The 19,300-nt window shown below is 43.0% G+C and overlaps 1 long non-coding RNA gene across 2 annotated transcripts; it reads right to left on the bottom strand.

Annotated features, from left to right (window-relative positions):
* Window positions 1-217: 217 nt before the first annotated feature.
* Window positions 218-4,807, bottom strand: LOC127331612 (uncharacterized). Of its 2 annotated transcripts, XR_007869903.2 has the most exons (3): window positions 4,161-4,807; window positions 3,805-4,080; window positions 218-3,640 (listed from the first exon to the last, which is right to left on the bottom strand). It is a non-coding gene; the product is annotated as an uncharacterized lncRNA (long non-coding RNA). The 2 variants fall into 2 exon arrangements; XR_007869902.2 differs by lacking the exon at window positions 4,161-4,807 and having other exon boundaries at window positions 3,805-4,144.
* Window positions 4,808-19,300: the final 14,493 nt, after the last annotated feature.

Raw genomic sequence — 19,300 nt, 5'->3', positions numbered from 1 at the left:
GGAAGCTTTACCAATATATGGAAAATAGAGAATTCGCATGAGACTTAGCCAAGTACATATAACAATAGTGGAAAGAGATTCCTAACTGATATTATACTTGTGTATTCCCTAAAGATTGTTTCCTGTGAAGCCAATAATCCCAGCGTTGTTAGTATTTTAGTACTTCCACCCAGGGCAAGAACCAATGGTAAATTTATAAATCTTCCTCGCAATCAAATTAAATATTACTACCATGACCGAAAAAATATATAACTATACTGAGCAGAGCTCCTTTGTAGGACATAGGATGACAAAACAACTAAATAAAATATACAAATGCGCCCGAGTGTGTTTTCTTCCAAGCATCAATGACCCATGCCCATGCTTATGTAGTACCAATACGGAAATGACTTCTACCAATTTGATCTTTCAGCTTCATGTAATTTAGAGAGCACGGTACAACAATGCAACAATGTTGGAGGCTCTCGATGCATCTGATAGGACATTATCCAGCTTATCAACATCAGGACGTGGCACAAAAGCAAGAAGGTTGCATCAAAACAGAGAACCAAAAATCCTTGAGATAGAGAACCAAACACAAAATGAGTGGGGAAACACTATCATTGAAAGAGGGCAGAAAAATATACATCGAGACAAAGAACCAATAATATGCTATCTTGAATTTCAGAATAGGTATACTATAGGATGTTCTCTCCTGATCATGCAAATTCTATCTCCTTCTCATTTGTATTCTCTCTGAAGATCTCTCTAGATCAGATCTTCCAGTGCCGATCTTTTATTTCCATACAGAGAAAACATATATCAGATTGCTACCATAAAAGAGTAATGTAGCTTACCAGAAATTGGCCTAACAGAGAAAAGCAACAATAAACTTATCATAAATCTGTTTCGCCAAGTTCATACCACACATTTCATGTTCATAAGATGAAGATATGTAGCCCGGATCACCTTCCACAAAATATATGCTAAGCCATTATTTGATTCCCTATTTTCCTTTTCTTTGCAAAACCTGCAATGAACAGTAAGCATGGTTCAAAAGTAATAATACAATTAGCTGATATCAGCAGCCCCCATTGTAATGTACAGTAGGTAATTCATCTTAACAGAAAGTTAATGCCAACATTGAAATTTATTTGATACATTCACGAAAGTTGTGAAACTGACTGTTAAACTGCAAATATTTGTGACCACTAAGCCTATAACACACAGCGCGTAGGAACGACAGGAAGAGATGCGGGCTAGGAACTAAAAGCAAATACGGCGATTCTCCCAATTCCACATCCAAGATACACTATGAAAAAACCAGTGCAAGAACACCGTCTAACGTTTCATTATCAATCCCTATGTGAAAGGGAACAACGTGGCAATCCAAAGAAAATCCAGGAGGTTTCAAGGTATTGTACTTGATCATTTTATCAGCAAGTTGTCTCACTCTTCGATATCCATTCTCGTATCTACAAGGAAACGATGTTTCAGCAATTATCACCCAAATATGGCTTATAACATGGTAAGTAAGTACAATGTACAAAAGGGTATGTTGAAAAGGTCAACGATAATTAGTATGTAATCTCTGTTAGTTCTCACCACAGATTTAAAGCACAATATGCTCGAACTGTTTTACTGTATCAATATGATTTTAAAATCATGTTTGCAGTTAAGAAGAGAAGATCAAGATTCAGTCAATAAAACACCAAATAAACGATGAAATATTGTCTCAATTATTTCAAAGCAGAATAGGAAAAAAGGAATAACTTAATAGTGAGAGGTAAAAGTACTCTGTTCAGATAGCAAGCTCCCATCTTCCATTCTGCAAAACATGCCGCGTCAAGATTAGCTCTAGCACAATTCTCTTGCAATGAAACAACCTTGTTTGGGCAGTCACTCAATTACTTAAAATAGCTATGCAGAAGTCATAAACACGTACAAAATATCACATTTACAGCGGCAGTCCACCAGATTCTGAAGATACAACTCAGATTTTGTGCTCTATTATGTACATTAGACTGAGATGAACAAATTTATATCAATCGACACAGATACAATTATAAGCTTATAACATGTGAAGTCAAATCTACTTTCATGTGTTGCAATAAAATTCAGTTGGGACAGAGGATTTACGACTTGGGACAGTAGGCATAATTTGCAATATCTTGTGTTTTCAAATTTCCAAGAGTGCCACTGTTGGTGCTGGATTGGTGACATAGAGAATCAGGAGGAGTACCCACAGGCTGCATATATGATGCTAACATTCTGTTTTCCTCTAATAAAAAGTATCTGATACTGCGCTTGAGCTTTACAATACTACTCTTGCTATCAATCAGTTGATTGAGAATGCAGATGAGTGCATTCGTGAAAATGATGCCCTTTATGGCATCTATATCAGGACGTTCAAGCCGGAGGCAAAATTTTAATTTACTCATTTCTTTTATTCTTAGTTTTTACATTTGACTATGGGCATGATATCAAGTGCATCTTCCTAATTTTGATTATTTTACTGCATGTTATAAAATTTCTTGCCACATGTATGTCATGCAAAAATATTATTATCCCATCTTGCTTCCTCCCCCACCCAATACCCAATGGAAATTGAAACATGACTGTAGTTCATTGGTTTCTTCATTAACTTCTCTTTTTGAAGATGCTTTTGCACATTATATTGACAGTTTTAAGCATCATAGAAATAATCTGAAACTCAAGAGGGGCCTTCGTCAGAGGCATTTATGTAGAATTTCACTATTTCTATTTCTACATATTTATAAGCTGCACTCATGCATACTAAAACAGAATGAGAAAGGCCAAACCAAGATACCAGCTCCTACTACGTGCTTCCTCCACTTCGACGGTATTCAGCGCTCTGCCCTGCCAACTTCAACGCTCACAGTCTAGTAGTTGTTCGGGTGGCGGAAGGGTAGCTTTCAGCAAGGTCTGTGTATTCCGCACTCTCGATAAATCATGTGGTTGCACTCTCAGTAATATGATAACAGCCATGCAAGCAGTTTCCTTTGCGAAGCCAAGAACATATTATTTTTGAGCATGCTTAAAATCGAAACATAGATAGAAGATGTTTTTTACTGAACAAAGTATTTGGCTCCACCTGTAAGAACAAATGGCTTGAAGGGTCTAGTTTCTTTTAGGACTGCAGCCTATAGTTTATTCTTTTCTGAATGTCTTAAGCATACAGGAACAATTACCAGGTTGAGCAAGATCTATTATAGAGAAAATAATCACGCGGTGATAATTACCATGTTGGAACCAATATATAATTACATAGAAAATACCACCCAACTGGAAAAACAAAGAGAAAACCATAATGTGCAAGTACAATGTAGAGACCATAGTCATGACAGTAGCATGGTCGCTGCACAAAAAGTTAATCGACAGCCTTATCACATAATACCTAGCATAAGCCCACTATCCAAGCTAATACGTGATAGCTCCCTCTCTCCAAACTTCATACAGTTACCAAGATGAATAGATTGCACAAAAGGTTACGGGAAAGAAGAAAATAAAGAGAATCCAAGTACCTGCATTTCACCAAATAGGAGTGTGCGTCCAAACAATCTTTCCTTTCATGGTCGCCTGACTTCTTCAATCCACCTGTATTTCCGTGATTCTTTTCCTCACTAAATCCATGTCCAAACTGCAAGAAATAGCAGGAAACCAGAAGAAAAACTCAATCATTTTAGCGAGCTGGAAAAAATACAACATCCAGCTATACAGATTCAAATCACATGAGTATGAAATAAAGAAAGAGCCTATACACCTCCCACTGCCCAGATCTGGAGTACATTAAAACTGACCCACCTTAGGAAATAGAAACTGACGGTAGAAACGAATGGGGGAAGGAGCAGAAGGCTCAGCCGTGGACACCTGCTCTCCGTCCTAGCCATGGTCGGCAGCTGCAGCTGCTCGGCCGTGGCGTGCCTCCCCTCCTTCTGCCGCCCGAAGCTGGTAGAGTCGAGGACGCGCCGGCGGCTAGATGACGCCCGTGCCATTAGTCGTGGAGTCGAGAAAACATCGACAAAGATCTAGATCCCCGCGAGGTATTCGGTGGAGTCCTACGCTTGCTACCGCCCTTGGCTGAAAGAGGCAGAGAGAGGAGGTGAGGCGGAGAGAGAAAGAGAGAGTAGAGGCAGAAGAGGAAGCGATCAGGCGCGTACCACTGGCCGCTGCTGGACCCGCCATTGAAAGGGGCATCTCAGTCCTCGCCGCATCCGCTTCTGCCTGAGGGGAAAAGGGCACCGCCTCTCCACTCGAAACTGTGTGGCCGATCTCCCCGTCATCTTTTTTTAACTTGCCGTCCCTTCGTCGGAGGCAGAGGAACCTCCATACCAACAGCGGTGCCGTGAACCCATCTCCCTCCCAACCTCGTGCGGCAGCAAGCCATCACGGTCCCCGGCGGTTCATGTTGCCCACCACATCGTCGTCGTCTGGCGGCTTCTAGGCCATGATCTCAGATCAAGAGGAGGCGGTGGCACCGCTGGCCATCGAGTAGCCACTTAACAGATCACGCCGTCCTCGGCCTCCACGCGCGGTTCTCCGGTGCGGCGGCCGCCCGGCTGCTGGTCGCCGACACGACACGGCGCCATGCCGGCCTCCTCCGCCGCGGAGCCTCGCCTCGGCCGCCGGCGCGCCGTCCCTGTCCTCCACGCGCAGTTCTCCGGTGTGGTGGCCGCCCGGCTGCTGGTCGCCGACACGACACGGTGCCATGCCGCGCCGCTGCGGAGCCTCGCCTCGGCCGCCGGCGCGTCGTCCTTGGCCTCCGCCCGCGGTTCTCCGGTGTGGCGGCCGCCCGGTTGCTGGTCGCCGGCACCATGCCGGCCTCGGCCGCCGCGAGCCTCGCCTCGGCCGCCGACGCGTCATCCTCGGCCTGCATGTGTGGTTCTCCGGTGTGGCGGCCGCCCGTTGCCCGGGTCCGTACGCGTGGCTGATGCCTCCGCCCGTGGTGGAAGCACAACACCCAATCCACGAACCATCATAGAAAAATCCAAGCTGAAAAGGAGGAAGGAGATCCCACGTCGAAAGAGGAAAGAAAGAACAGGAAGAGATGACCGAAGAATACTAAATCGTGCGGGCGTCGCGGACGGCGAGCGGCGACGCGCGGTGGGGAACCGCTCGCGGGCGGCGGGTGACGGCGCGGCGACGCGCCGGGCGGGCGGCGCGAGCGGCCAGTGGCGGCGGGCCGTGAGCAGCCATGGTCTGCGGGCGGCTAGCGGCGACGCGCCGGCGTCCAACTCGCTCTTCTTAGAAAGCGCAGTCTATTTTGTTTTGCAGGTCGAAGCGGTGGAGGTTCCCGATTCTTCTCTACCGCTTTGACCGAGAAAAGAGGCTAGACGCACCCAGGAATAACCACCACATGAGGAACCAGGGGAGTTAAAATAGATAGGCAGAGCTAAGTACCCCCACAAATACACACGGAACAGAAAGGATGCACAGCATTACACGTGTCAACCAACGACATAGGCCAAAAAAAAATCCAAAAATCTGAGAAAAATCGAAATCGTTCAGGTTTAGTATAGTAGATATGAGTAGCATGTCATAAATATTTGCTTGTATTGTTTTATTCATAGATAGATATGACATTGTGGTATCCTCCTCTCAATAATTCACTTGAATCGACTTGGCACGTGCTCACGCATGCATATGACTGAACAAAAGTGAATTAAGCCTCGATGATTTACTTTACCTCAGAGTTCTTGTATCACTTTTATGCCTCTGTTAATTTATTTTGTCGCAAGCATGATTATGATGATTCTTTGCTCTCTTGATTGTCGCTTCCCAGTCTATTGCTAGCCTTCACTTGTACTGAGTGGGAACGCTGCTCGTGCTTCCAAACCCCTGAAAACCAAGTTATTCCAAAGTGTCCACCATAAATACCTATGCATGGCATTTCAAACCATTCAAAGTAAATTCTCATGTGCTACCTTTAAACCTTCAAATACTTCTCAATTTGTGTTAATGTTTTATAGCTCATGAGGAAGTATGTGGTGTTTTATCTTTCAACCTTGTCATTTACTCCTGACGGACTTTCACCAATGGACTAGTGGCACATCCGCTTATCCAATAATTTTGCAAAAAGAGCTTGCAACGGGGTTCCCAGCCCCAATTAATTAACTTTCATCAATAATTCTCTTCACATGTTTTGCCCTGATTTATCAGTAAGCAACTTAATTTGCAAATAGACACTCCTCCATGGTATGTGAATGTTGGAAGGCACCCGAGGATTCGGTTAGCCATGGCTTGTGTAAGCAAAGGTTGGGGGGAGTGTCATCCATAATGAAACTAAAATATATGTGTAAACAAAAGAGAAGAGGGATTATTTACCTTGCTGGTAAAGATAACGTCCTTCATGGGAGCCGCTCTTGAAAGTTTGGTTGACGAGGTAGTTAGAGTACCCACTATCATTCGTTGACAACAACAAACACCTCTCAATATAATTTTACTCCTGTTTTACAAATGAAAAGCTCTAGCACATGTCAATCCCTGCTTCCCTCTGCGAAGGGTCAATATTTTACTTTTATATTGAGTCATCATCCTTTCTTTGAGGACCTTCTTGAGAGCACAACTGTCATTCTTAGTTTAATATGCTTGTCCCAAAATATGATTAGTTGTGGCATAACTTTGATGCTTTTATCTTCGATAATCTCTACTTCCAATCTTTCCATGAACTTCAAAGGTGCCCGGGCATTTATGTTTTGCTGTACAAATACGGGCAAGCGAGATACCACTTTATCATATCCTTTTATGAACATTGCAATCCTACTGATAGACATGATTCATGAACTTATTATTAATTTGTTGGTACCTTTTCCATGATTGACATAGCTATTAGATGACTTTATTTGCATGTATCTTATTATGAATTGCCTAAGTACTTGTCCATATCATGAGAATATTTACATCATATGAACAAATGTGTTCGTGAAAGTTCTTTTATCGCACTCAGTTGTTAACTGAATTGCTTGAGGACAAGCAATAAGATAAGCTTGGGGGGAGTTGATACGTCCAAAACGTATCTACTTTCCCGAACACTTTTGCTATTGTTTTGCCTCTAATTTGTGTATTTTGGATACAACTAACACGGACTAACGCTGTTTTCAGCAGAATTGCCCTGGTGTCTTGTTTTTGTGCAGAAACTCAACTTTCAGGAAAATCCCCAGGATTAATTCCAATGGGCCTATTTTCATAGAAGAGGGACGGAGCCAGAAGACCAGAAGGAGGGGGGCCACGAGGCGCCAACCCCATAAGGCGGCGCGGTGGGCCCCAGGCCGCGCCGCCCTATGGTGGCGACGCCTCGGGCAGCCCCAGGTGCCCCCCTCTGGACTACTTAAAGGTTTCGACCTAAAAACGCATGGGGGTAAGACGAAATCGCCAGAAGACATCCAGAACACCGCCGCCATCGCGAAACTCCGTCTCGGGACCAGAAACTCCGTTCTGGCACTCCGCCGGGACGGGGAATTGGAGGAGATCATCGCCATCATCACCATCGACCAGCTATGTTTCCCCCATCCATGTGTGAGTAATTCCCCCGCTGTAGGCTGAAGGGGATGGTAGGGATTGGATGAGTTTGGTCATGTAATAGCATAAGATTGTTAGGGCATAGTGCCTAGTATCCGTAATTGGTACTTTTATGATATTGTTGCAACTTGTTATGCTTAATGCTTGTCACTAGGGCCCGAGTGCCATGATCTCAGATCTGAACATGTTATTGTTTCATGATGATATTCATTGTTTTATGATCTTACCTGCAAGTTGTATACACATGTTGCTGTCCGGAACCCGAGGTCCCAAAGTGACAGAAATTGGGACAACCGGAGGGGAAGGCGGTGATATGAGGATCACATGTGTTCACGGAGTGTTAATGCTTTGCTCCGGTGCTCTATTAAAAGGAGTACCTTAATTTCCAGTAGATTCCCTAGAGGCCCGGCTGCCACCGGCTGGTAGGACAAAAGATGTTGTGCAAGTTTCTCATTGCGAGCACGTACGACTAAATATGGAACACATGCCTAAGATTGATTAGTACTTGGATACCGTTTTATTATTATCTGCAAATGCCCTACGTTGATTGTTACATGAGTTTCTCTCATCCATGCAATGCCCGTTCATCCATCCCTGTGCCTACAGTATTTTAATCCTGCTGTTTACTATAATCACTACTGTTGTCTTTGTTACTCTGCTGCTGATATTTCACTACTACTACTGCTATAAAACTGTTGCTGCTGATAAACTCTTGCGAGCAAGTCTGTTTCCAGGTGCAGCTGAATTGACAACTCCGCTGTTAAGGCTTACAAATATTCTTTGGCTCCCCTTGTGTCGAATCAATAAATTGGGTTTTACTTCCCTCGAAGACTGTTGCGATCCCCTATACTTGTTGGTCATCATACCCTCGACAATTGGCGCCGTCTTTGGGAAACCTGTCGGTACAAGGCATGTCATCGGCAGCTCCGGTCACATCAGAAGCATTTGTGTTGGCTTTACCAACACCTCCAAGTCCAAGAAACTCGGTTCGTTGTGGTTCCTTCGAGTACACACCACGCGTTGAGGCTTCGCGTCCGATCACTTCGGAGTTACGCTGCAATATGGACACAACCTTCGGAGGGGTCCACTTCATCATCGATTCCAAAGGATTTCTCCGACTTCCCAGTTCAAACGCGTCAAGCCTAAGGACTTCGGCTCCAGAAACCATTGTTCCACTGATAGCTTCAGTAGGCTTACCCAGAAACAGCAGCGAAAGCAGAAGTTACTTTGGTAGCAGAGAGGAGCAACGAAAGAGGCGAAGGGGTCTACGCCGTGAAGAAGAAGAACGAGCCGCAAGTCGCCTTTGACAGTGCGAGAAGGGATACTACAATGCACAATCCAGCAAGAACCGCCTCCGTACACCTTATTTATCGGCTACAGAACAGCTTGACACGCCATGTTATCTGCACTCTTATATCGACCCGAAAGATAGCATCGAGAAGGCCACTCATTTACTCAAAGATTGTCGGCAGTTCCTCGACATTCAAAAGTTCTGTGACGAATTAAGGTCCGAATCAGAGGCAAAAGCTCGTTCGCCAGAAAAAAAGAGTAGTATCTTACAGCTACCCGCAACAGTATACACCGGGCGAAGATATTTACATACCAACCGAAGTTTATCCTGCCTCTCGAGGTCAATTGAACATGATTCATAAGACCAACTTTTCGAAGAGAGAGGCCAAGAAGTTTTCACGAGAAATAAAATTTGCAGAGGTAGCTATGGCAGCGGTACCAGATTACATCGATTGGTCTGATCAGAGCATCCAGTTTAGCAGAGTGATACGTCTCAAACGTATCTATAATTTCTTATGTTCCATGCTAGTTTTATGACAATACCTACATGTTTTGTTCACACTTTATATCGTTTTGATGCGTTTTCCGGAACTAACCTATTGACAAGATGCCGAAGTGCCATTCCTGTTTTCTGCTGTTTTTGGTTTCAGAAATCCTAGTAAGGAAATATTCTCGGAATTGGACGAAATCAACGCCCAGCATCTTATAATTGCACGAAGCTTCGAGAACACCGGAGAGGCACCAGAGGGGATCCCTGGGGGGCCCACACATGTGGGCGGCGCGGCCCAAGGGGGGCGCGCCCCCCTATTGTGTGGCGGCTCCGTAACCCCTCCGACTCCGCCTCTTCGCCTATTTAAAGCTAAATCTTCGATACGGAAAAGCCACGGTACGAGAAACCTTCCAGTGCCGCCGCCATCGCGAAGCCAAGATCTGGGGGATAGGAGTCTCTGTTCCGGCACGCCGCCGGGACGGGGAAGTGCCCCCGGAAGGCATCTCCATCGACACCACCGCCATCTTCATCAACGCTGTTGTCTCCCATGAGGAGGGAGTAGTTCTCCCTCGAGGCTAAGGGCTGTACCGGTAGCTATGTGGTTAATCTCTCTCCTATGTACTTCAATACAATGATCTCATGAGCTGCCTTACATGATTGAGATTCATATGAGTTTTGTATCACTATTCATCTATGTGTTACTCTAGTGATGTTATTAAAGTACTCTATTCCTCCTTCATGATGTAATGGTGACAGTGTGTGCATCATGTAGTACTTGGCGTAGGTTATGATTGTAATCTCTTGTAGATTATGGAGTTAACTATTACTATGATAGTATTGATGCGATCTATTCCTCCTTTCATAGTGTGATGGTGACGGTGTGCATGCTATGTTAGTACTTGGTATAATTGCAATGATCTATCATGCACTCTAAGGTTATTTAAATATGAACATCGAATGTTGTGGAGCTTGTTAACTCCGGCATTGAGGTGCTCTTGTAGCCCTACACAATTAATGGTGTTTGCCATCCAACAAGAGAGTGTAGAGTGGTTTTATTATGTGATCAATGTTGAGAGTGTCCACTAGTGAAAGTATGATCCCTAGGCCTTGTTTCCAAACATCGAATCTCCGTTTATTTACTGTTCTGTTGCATGTTTACTCGCTGCCATATTTTATTCAGATTGCTATTACCACTCATATACATCCATACTACTTGTATTTCACTATCTCTTCGCCGAACTAGTGCACCTATACATCTGACAAGTGTATTAGGTGTGTTGGGGACACAAGAGACTTCTTGTATTGTGATTGCAGGGTTGCTTGAGAGGGATATCTTTGACCTCTTCCTCCCTGAGTTCGATAAACCTTGGGTGATCCACTTAAGGGAAACTTGCTGCTGTTCTACAAACCTCTGCTCTTGGAGGCCCAACACTGTCTACAGGAATAGAAGCGTGCGTAGACATCACAGAGAAGACCACCCGACAGCCATTCCTAGGCCCAGTCATGCTACCCTAGTCCTCGAAGCGCGGATTGGAGGATATAACATAAGAAAAGTGTTCATGGATGGAGGAAGCGGTCTAAATCTTTTGTTCGCAAGCACAATGAAAGCAATGGGATTATCGGTCGATATGCTAAAAGAATCTGATACTGGCTTCCACGGCATCATCCCAACCTGACCCGCTTATCCCCTTGGTAAAATTTCACTAGATGTAGTCTTCGGCACATTTAGCAATTTCAGGAAGGAGAAACTTGAGTTCGAGGTGGTCGATTGGGAACCACAGTACCACGCCATCCTCGGCAGGCCAGCGTTTGCCAAATTCATGGTGGTACCTCATTATGCGTACTTGAAGCTGAAGATGCCAGGAAATAATGGGACAACAATAACTGTTCACGGGAGTTTTTCTCATTCTGATAACTGCGATAGGGATTTCCAGAAGATCGCTTCAAAGTTTGGAGTCAGGGAAGAACTTAATGCACTCGACGCTGTCACTGATCATACACATCCACCTGTCGATAATCGGAACGTAAAATCCGATGAATTTGACGTTGCCAAGGAAGCCAAGGAAGCCAAGAAGCATCAAGTACATCCCTCTGATCCAAATAAAATGGTCAACACGTCGGCAGATCTTGCTGTCGCATAGAAAAGCGCGCTCATCGAGTACCTCCGTGAGCTCTGGGAAATATTTGCATGGGAACCATCCGACATGCCAGGTATTCCTAGGGAACTCGCTGAGCACGCCCTCAATGTTGACCCCAAAGCTAAACCTGTACAGCAGACGTTACGTCGTTTCTTAGAACCAAAAAGAAAAGGTATTGGCGAAGAAGTTAATCGGCTCAGCAAGGCTGGTTTTATTCGGGAACTCAAGGAAGCCGAATGGGTAGCTAACCCAGTCATGGTGCCAAAGAAAGATACGACAGTTCTTCATATGTGTATAGATTACACAAGCCTCAATAAGCATTTCCCAAAGGATCATTTTCCGTTGCCCCGCATTGATCAAATAGTCGATTCCACAGCAGGCTGCGATCGTCTCTCCTTTCTCGATGCTTACTCAGGATATAATCAGATCAAGCTCAAAAAAGAAGATCAGGAGTTAACTGCATTTATAACTCCGCATGGCATTTACTGTTACAATGTCATGACCTTTGGACTGAAAAACGCAGGTGCAACCTATCAGCGGTGCATGCAAGCCTGCCTTGGAGAACAAATTGGACGAAATATTGAGGTTTACATTGATGACATCATCGTCAAAACCAGAAACGCAGCTACTCTCATCGATGATTTGAGAGAAACTTTCGACAACCTCGACAAATACAAAATCAAGTTGAATCCGAAGAAATGCTTCTTCGGAGTACCAGGAGGCCAAGTACTCGGGTACTTTATTTCAGCTAGAGGGATAGAAGCCAACCCTTTGAAAATCAAATCTGTTCTTGACATGGAACCGCCAAAGAGTTTGCAGCAGGTGCAGCAGTTGGCAGGATGTGGCAGCGCTTAGCATATTTATCGCAAAACTGGGAGAAAAGTCCTTGCCATTTTACCAACTAATGAAGAAATCTGAGAAGTTCGAATGGACAACAGAGGCACATGATTCTTTCTACAACTTAAAGAATGTCATGTCGACCTCTCCGGTCCTCGTGACTCCACGGGAAAAGGAACCAATGTTGCTCTATGATGACCCACAAGTATAGGGGGTGTATCGTAGTATCTTCGATAAGTAAGAATGTCGATCCCAACGAGGAGCAGAAGATGTTGACAAGCAGTTTCGATGAAGGATTCACTGTAAATGCTCACAGACAAGTATTCAGGGGGTTTTGATGTAACAGTTGAATAAAGTACGAGTAAGTAAAGTGCGAGAGTAACAATTGCAGCGAGTGGCCCAATCCTTTTTAGCACAAAGGACAAGCCGGTTTGTTTACTTATAATGACCAAACGTTCTCGAGGACACACGGGATTTTAGTCTAGTGCTTTCGCTACATACGGCTAAATAATCTTCATTGTTATGATAAGTGTTGTGTGGGTGAACCTATGCTAATGTACCGCCCTTCCTAGGACTAATACATACTTGTGATTATACCCCTTGCAAGCATCCGCAACTACAAGAAAGTAATTAAGAATAAATCTAACCACAACCTTAAACTCTGAGATCCTGCGATCCCTCCTACATCGATATACCAACGGGGGTTTAGGTTTCTGTCACTCCGGCAACCCCGCAATTGGCAAACGAGTACAAGATGCATTCCCCTAGGCCCATAAATGGTGAAGTGTCATGTAGTCGACGTTCACATGACACCACTAGAAGAATAACACCACAACTTAAATATCATACCATTGAATATTACTCAACCATAGTTCACTACTAACATTTAGACTTCACCCATGTCCTCAAGAACTAAACGAACTACTCACGAGACATCATATGGAACATGATCAGAGGTGATATGATGATGAATAACAATCTGAACATAAACTTGGTTCAATGGTTTCACTCAATAGCATCAATAACAAATAGAGATCGATACCGGGAGAGTTTCCCCTATCAAACAATCAAGATCAAACCCAAATTGCTACGGCGGTGACGAGGTGCTGCGGAGGAGACGGCGGTGATGACGGTGGAGATGATGATGATGGTGATGGAGATGATGTCCAGCTCGATGACGGTGACGATGGCGTCGATTTCCCCCTCCCGGAGGGAATTTCCCCGGCGGATTCCTGCCCGCCGGAGAGCTCTTTTCTCTCTGGTGTTCTCCGCCCCGCAGAGGCGGCTGTAACTCTCCGTGAGGAACCCTCTGTGGCTTAGGTCTTCGAGACGAAGGGTTTCGCGAAGAAAAGGAGGCGAAAGGGGCTGTGGGCCCCCCACACCACATGGCGGCGCGGCCAGGCCATGGGCCGCGCCGCCCTAGGGTGTGGGCCCACCCTGGGTCCTCCTGGCTCCTCCTTCTGGCTTCCTTCGTCATCTTGAAAAATAGGATTTTTGGTATAATTTCCTTCCACAGTTGATCTTCCGAAATATTGCGTTCTGACGGTGTTTTTTCCCCGCGAATCCTCGGCTCCGGTGCTTGATCCTCCAATAATGATGAAACATGCAAAATAGATGAAATAACATAAGTATTGTGTCCCAATATGAAATATATCAATGAATAACAGCAAATTATGATATAAAATAGTGATGCAAATTGGACGTATCAACTCCCCCCAAGCTTAGACTTCGCTTGTCCCCAAGCGAGACTGAACTCAGTAAACAGGACCACATGTTTATGGAGTAAAGAGTCGATAAATAAAATACGGACAAGAAGCATCATATTCATTCACACAAGACATTATAGTAAACAACTTCCTCATATAACTCAACTTGAAACAAGTATAAGGTAATCATAAATAAAGGTGCATGAGAAATCATAGTTGGTGATGGCAAACTTCGTTCTTGGTCAGAGAACAATTAACAGATTATATTTATCTCATTGAGCAGCGCTCTTATGTTAAAGTTTATATGGCACAACTTGCATACTCAATCATAATGGTCTCTTCATGATCATTGATAACTTGCAAAGCTATATTCATTCAGATAAAACTTTTACTAAACAAGGAAGAATAAAAGACATGATGAAGCAAATCACAATATAATGGTTTGATCACAACTACTCAAATGCTTGCTTGAGATGGAGGGAAATAGGTTTACTGACTCAACATAAAGTAAAAGACAGGCCCTTCGCAGAGGGAAGCAGGGATTAAATCATGTGCTAGAGCTTTTTCAGTTTTGCAATCATATAAAGATAATAAAAGTAACATTTTGAGAGGTGTTTGTTGTTGTCAACGACTGGTAGCGGGTACTCTAACCCCCTTGCCAGACAAACCTTCAAAGAGCGGCTCCCATATTATTTTCATTTTGTGTGGCACTCCTTCCAACCTTTCTTTCACAAACCATGGCTAACCGAATCCTCGGGTGCCTGCCAACAATCTCATACCATGAAGGAATGCCTTTTTATCTTAGTTTTATTATGATGACATTCCCCCCAACCTTTGCTTACACAAGCCATGGCTAACCGAATCCTTCGGGTGCCGTCCATCAATCACATAACATGGAGGAGTGTCTAATTAGTTTGATTAGTTTGGGACTGGGAATCCCATTGCCAGCTCTTTTTGCAAAATTATTGGATAAGCGGATGAAGCCACTAGTCCATTGGTGAAAGTTGCCCAACAAGATTGAAAGATAAAACACCACATACTTCCTCATGAGCTATAAAACATTAACACAAATAAGAGATACTAAGTTTTGAATTGTTTAAAGGTAGCACATGAAGTATTTACTTGGAATGGCAGAAAATACCATATAGTAGGTAGGTATGGTGGACACAAATGGCATAGGTTTGGGTTAAGGTTTGGATGCACGAGAAGTATTCCCTCTCAGTACAGGTTTTTGGCTAGCAAGGTTAATTAGCAAGCATAAGAGTCGAGGGAAACAAACAAATATACATGTGATAGAAACAATCATGCATCTTCCTTGTAAGCACAAACAATCTTGACTTCAGAATAATAAGCTATGAGCTAACAAGAAAGAAAGACAATGAAACAACTACATGTATTTCTCTTTTCTATTTAAACCTCAAAGTGTTGTTGCTATTGACCAATGCTAAGTTTGCCAAAACCAAATAGATTTATTCAATGCTCCCAAAGTGATACCAATACTAACAACAAGGTAAATCATATAATAGAGATTGCAAACTAAAATAAGATATGCAATATGTAAATGATAAGACTTCTCATTAATATTCCATAACGATAACTCACACCAAGGGATACATAGATAACCAACTAAAGGAGAGACACTTCCAAACTGCAACCCATCTTATATGATAACTTCCCTACTCATGATATGACACTACTTGACAATAAAAGTAAAAGGTAGTGATAATGTGATACCGCGGCACTCCCCCAAGCTTGGAACAAACCAAGGGGATGCCAATACCGATGATGAATTACTCCTTTGGCGATGGTGGTAATGAATTCCTGACAAGCTTCTCAATAAGCTCCTGAAGCTCGTCAATCCTGTATATGAGAATGCGAATCATCTCTGAATTGTGCTCGACGCGGTTAAGGAGTCTGTCCGACGGCGAGTCCCAGCTCTTGGAGTTATTTACCCACTCTTCAGCCTCAGGCTCCTTCCCTCCTGCAGTGTTAGAACGATCTATATCCCACTGGCTAGGCAATGCTGCCTTTGGAGTCCCTTCAATTTGATTATTGAAAATTAGATTGTGGAAGGGAAGGTGAATGCCTGATAGAGATGTTTTCGGAGCTAGGTAATGACGTGGAACCGCTCCTCCAGTGCGAATTCTTGCGCTCTTGTTTGCACTAAAAGGGTTGTCCACCACCTTGATGCTTGCGATGGTAGCACGCGGGTGTGCGCGCGAATCTTCCTCCACCTCTTCTTCATCCTCTTCCTTGACGTCCTTGTCTTCCTCTTTCCACCCAAGATCTCGATCATCTTCATCCGGAAACTCCTTGCCCTTGTTCTTGGAGACCATGGTGCTTCTAGACCGAAACAGATCTGCGTAAACAGCTCGAAACAAAACACGTCGAGAAAACGATATACGGACCTCCAGGGGTCCGGGGGATTATATAGCAAAAAAATTCGCGACATAAGGAAAGTACCAGATCGAACCAGAGTCGGAAAGGGGCGACGAGGCGGCCAAACCATAGGTTGGCGCGGGCCCCGGAGTCGGCGCGCCGCCCTATGGTGGCACCCCCTCGTGCGTCCTCTCCACTCCGTTTCGAACTCGTAATTTTTCATATTTTCCAAAAATAGCAAAAATATTGTTCGGAAGGTAAATTGCGTACTTTTTATTACCAGTACTGTTACCTATTCAAAGTCGGGTTCTGGCGGACTGTCAATTTGCCTTTTGATGAAAGCCTCTGGTGTTTCTACTTGAATAATATCAACATCAACATTATAGGAATCACCTGAGATATAATGCTTGAGTCTTTGTCCATTCACCACTTGCGTAGCATTGCCTTGGAGAGAGCTAATTTTAATTGCTCCTGAACGATACACCTCCTCGACAACATATGGTCCTTCCCATTTCGAGAGTAATTTCCCTGCAAAGAATCTGAGACGAGACCGATACAATAGGACTTTATCCCCAATATTAAATTCTCTTTTGATAATCCTTCTATCATGCCATTTTTTAACTTTCTCTTTAAAGAATTTAGCATTTTCATAAGCTTCGCTTCTCCATTCATCTAGAGAACTTAATTGCAACAACCTCTTATCACCAGCAAGTTTAGGATCTTTATTTAACTCTCTAACTGCCCAATAAGCTTTGTGCTCTAGTTCTAAAGGTAAATGACAAGCTTTCCCATAAACCATTTTATAAGGTGACATTCCCATGGGATTTTTATAAGCAGTTCTATAAGCCCATAGTGCATCCTTCAATTTACTAGCCCAATTCTTTCTAGTTTTATTAACGGTCTTTCCCAAAATAGATTTAATCTCTCTATTTGATAATTCTACTTGACCACTAGTTTGAGGATGATAAGCGGAAGCAATTCTATGATTAATACCATACTTAGCAAGAGTTTTTCTAAAACCTCCATGAATAAAATGAGAACCTCCATCAGTCATAATATATCTAGGCACTCCAAATCTAGGAAAAATAATATCTAAAAGCATTCTTAAAGAGGTCTCACCATCAGCACTTTTGTAGGTATGGCTTCCACCCATTTAGTAACATAATCAACAGCAACAAGTATATGAGTGTTACCTTCTGAAGAGGGAAAAGGTCCCATGAAGTCAAATCCCCAACAATCAAATGGTTCAATAACAAGAGTATAATTCATAGGCATTTCATTACGTCTGGAGATATTACCAACCCTTTGGCATTCATCACAAGATAAAATAAACTTTCTCGCATCTTTGAAGAGAGTTGGCCAATAAAAACCTGATTGTAAAACCTTTTGCGCGGTTCTTTCTCCGGCGTGATGTCCTCCATAAGCACTACCATGACATTTACTCAATATCTCTTGTTGTTCATATTCGGGAACACACCTTCGCATAATACCATCCACTCCTTCTTTATATAAGTGTGGGTCATCCCAGAAATAATGCCTCAAGTCATAAAAGAATTTCCTCCTTTGCTGAGCTGAAAAGGTTGGAGGCAAGTACTTGGAAACAATAAAGTTAGCGTAATCAGCATACCAAGGACTGTCTCGTGAGCTCACCTTTATTACAGCCAATTGTTCATTTGGAAAACTATCATTAACAGAGCAGGATCATAAGCAATATTTTCCAATCTAGACAAATTATCAAGAACAGGATTATCAGCACCTTTCCTATCTACAATATGTAAATCAAATTCTTGCAAAAGAAGTACCCATCTAATAAGCCTCGGCTTAGCATCTTTCTTAGTCATAAGGTATCTAATTGCAGCATGATCAGTATGAATAGTAACTTTTGAATCAACAATATAAGATCTAAATTTATCACAAGCAAAGACTACAGCTAATAATTCTTTTTCAGTTGTAGCATAATTTCTTTGAGCAGCATCAAGAGTTTTACTAGCATAATGAATAACATTCAGTTTTTTATCTACTCGCTGTCCAAGAACAGCGCCTACAAGAAAATCACTAGCATCACACATAATTTCAAATGGTAAATTCCAATCAGAGGTTCAACTATAGGAGCAGCTTGTTAAGGCTTTCTTAAGAGTTTCAAAAGCTTCCTTACAATCATCATCAAAAACAAAAGGTACATCTTTTTGAAGAAGATTAGTAAGAGGCTTTGAAATCTTGGAGAAATCTTTAATAAATCTCCTATAAAACCCAGCATGACCAAGAACACTACGAATACCTTTAACATCCCTAGGATAGGGCATCTTCTCAATTGCTTCAACTTTAGCTCTATCAACTTCTATACCTCTCTCAGAAATTTTTTGTCCCAATACAATTCCTTCATTAACCATAAAGTGGCATTTCTCCCAATTAAGAACAAGGTTAGTTTCTTCACACCTCTGCAAAACTTTATCAAGGTTTCGCAAGCAACTATCAAAAGAATTCCCATAGACGGAAAAATCATCCATGAATACCTCTACAATACTCTCACAAAAACCATGAAAAATAGCAGACATGCATCTTTGAAAAGTAGCAGGAGCATTACATAAACCAAAAGGCATACGCCTATAAGCATAAGTTCCATAGGGACAAGTGAAAGTGGTTTTCACTTGTTCTTTAGCTTTAACAATTTGTGAAAACCCGTAATAACCATCAAGAAAACAAAAATGAGTATTTTTAGACAATCTTTCTAACATTTGATCAATAAATGGTAAAGGGTAATGATCTTTCTTAGTAACTTTATTAACTTTTCGAAAATCAATGCACATTCTATACCCTACAACTACTCTTTGAGGGATGAGCTCATCATTATCATTAGGCACAACAGTCATTCCTCCTTTCTTGGGAACGCAATGCACAGGACTAACACATCTACTATCAGCAATAGGATATATAATACCAGC

This window comes from Lolium perenne, chromosome 4 (genome assembly GCF_019359855.2).
Source record: "Lolium perenne isolate Kyuss_39 chromosome 4, Kyuss_2.0, whole genome shotgun sequence".
NCBI classification, from domain to species: Eukaryota; Viridiplantae; Streptophyta; class Magnoliopsida; order Poales; family Poaceae; genus Lolium; species Lolium perenne.
This window is presented reverse-complemented; position numbering and strand designations above follow the sequence as displayed.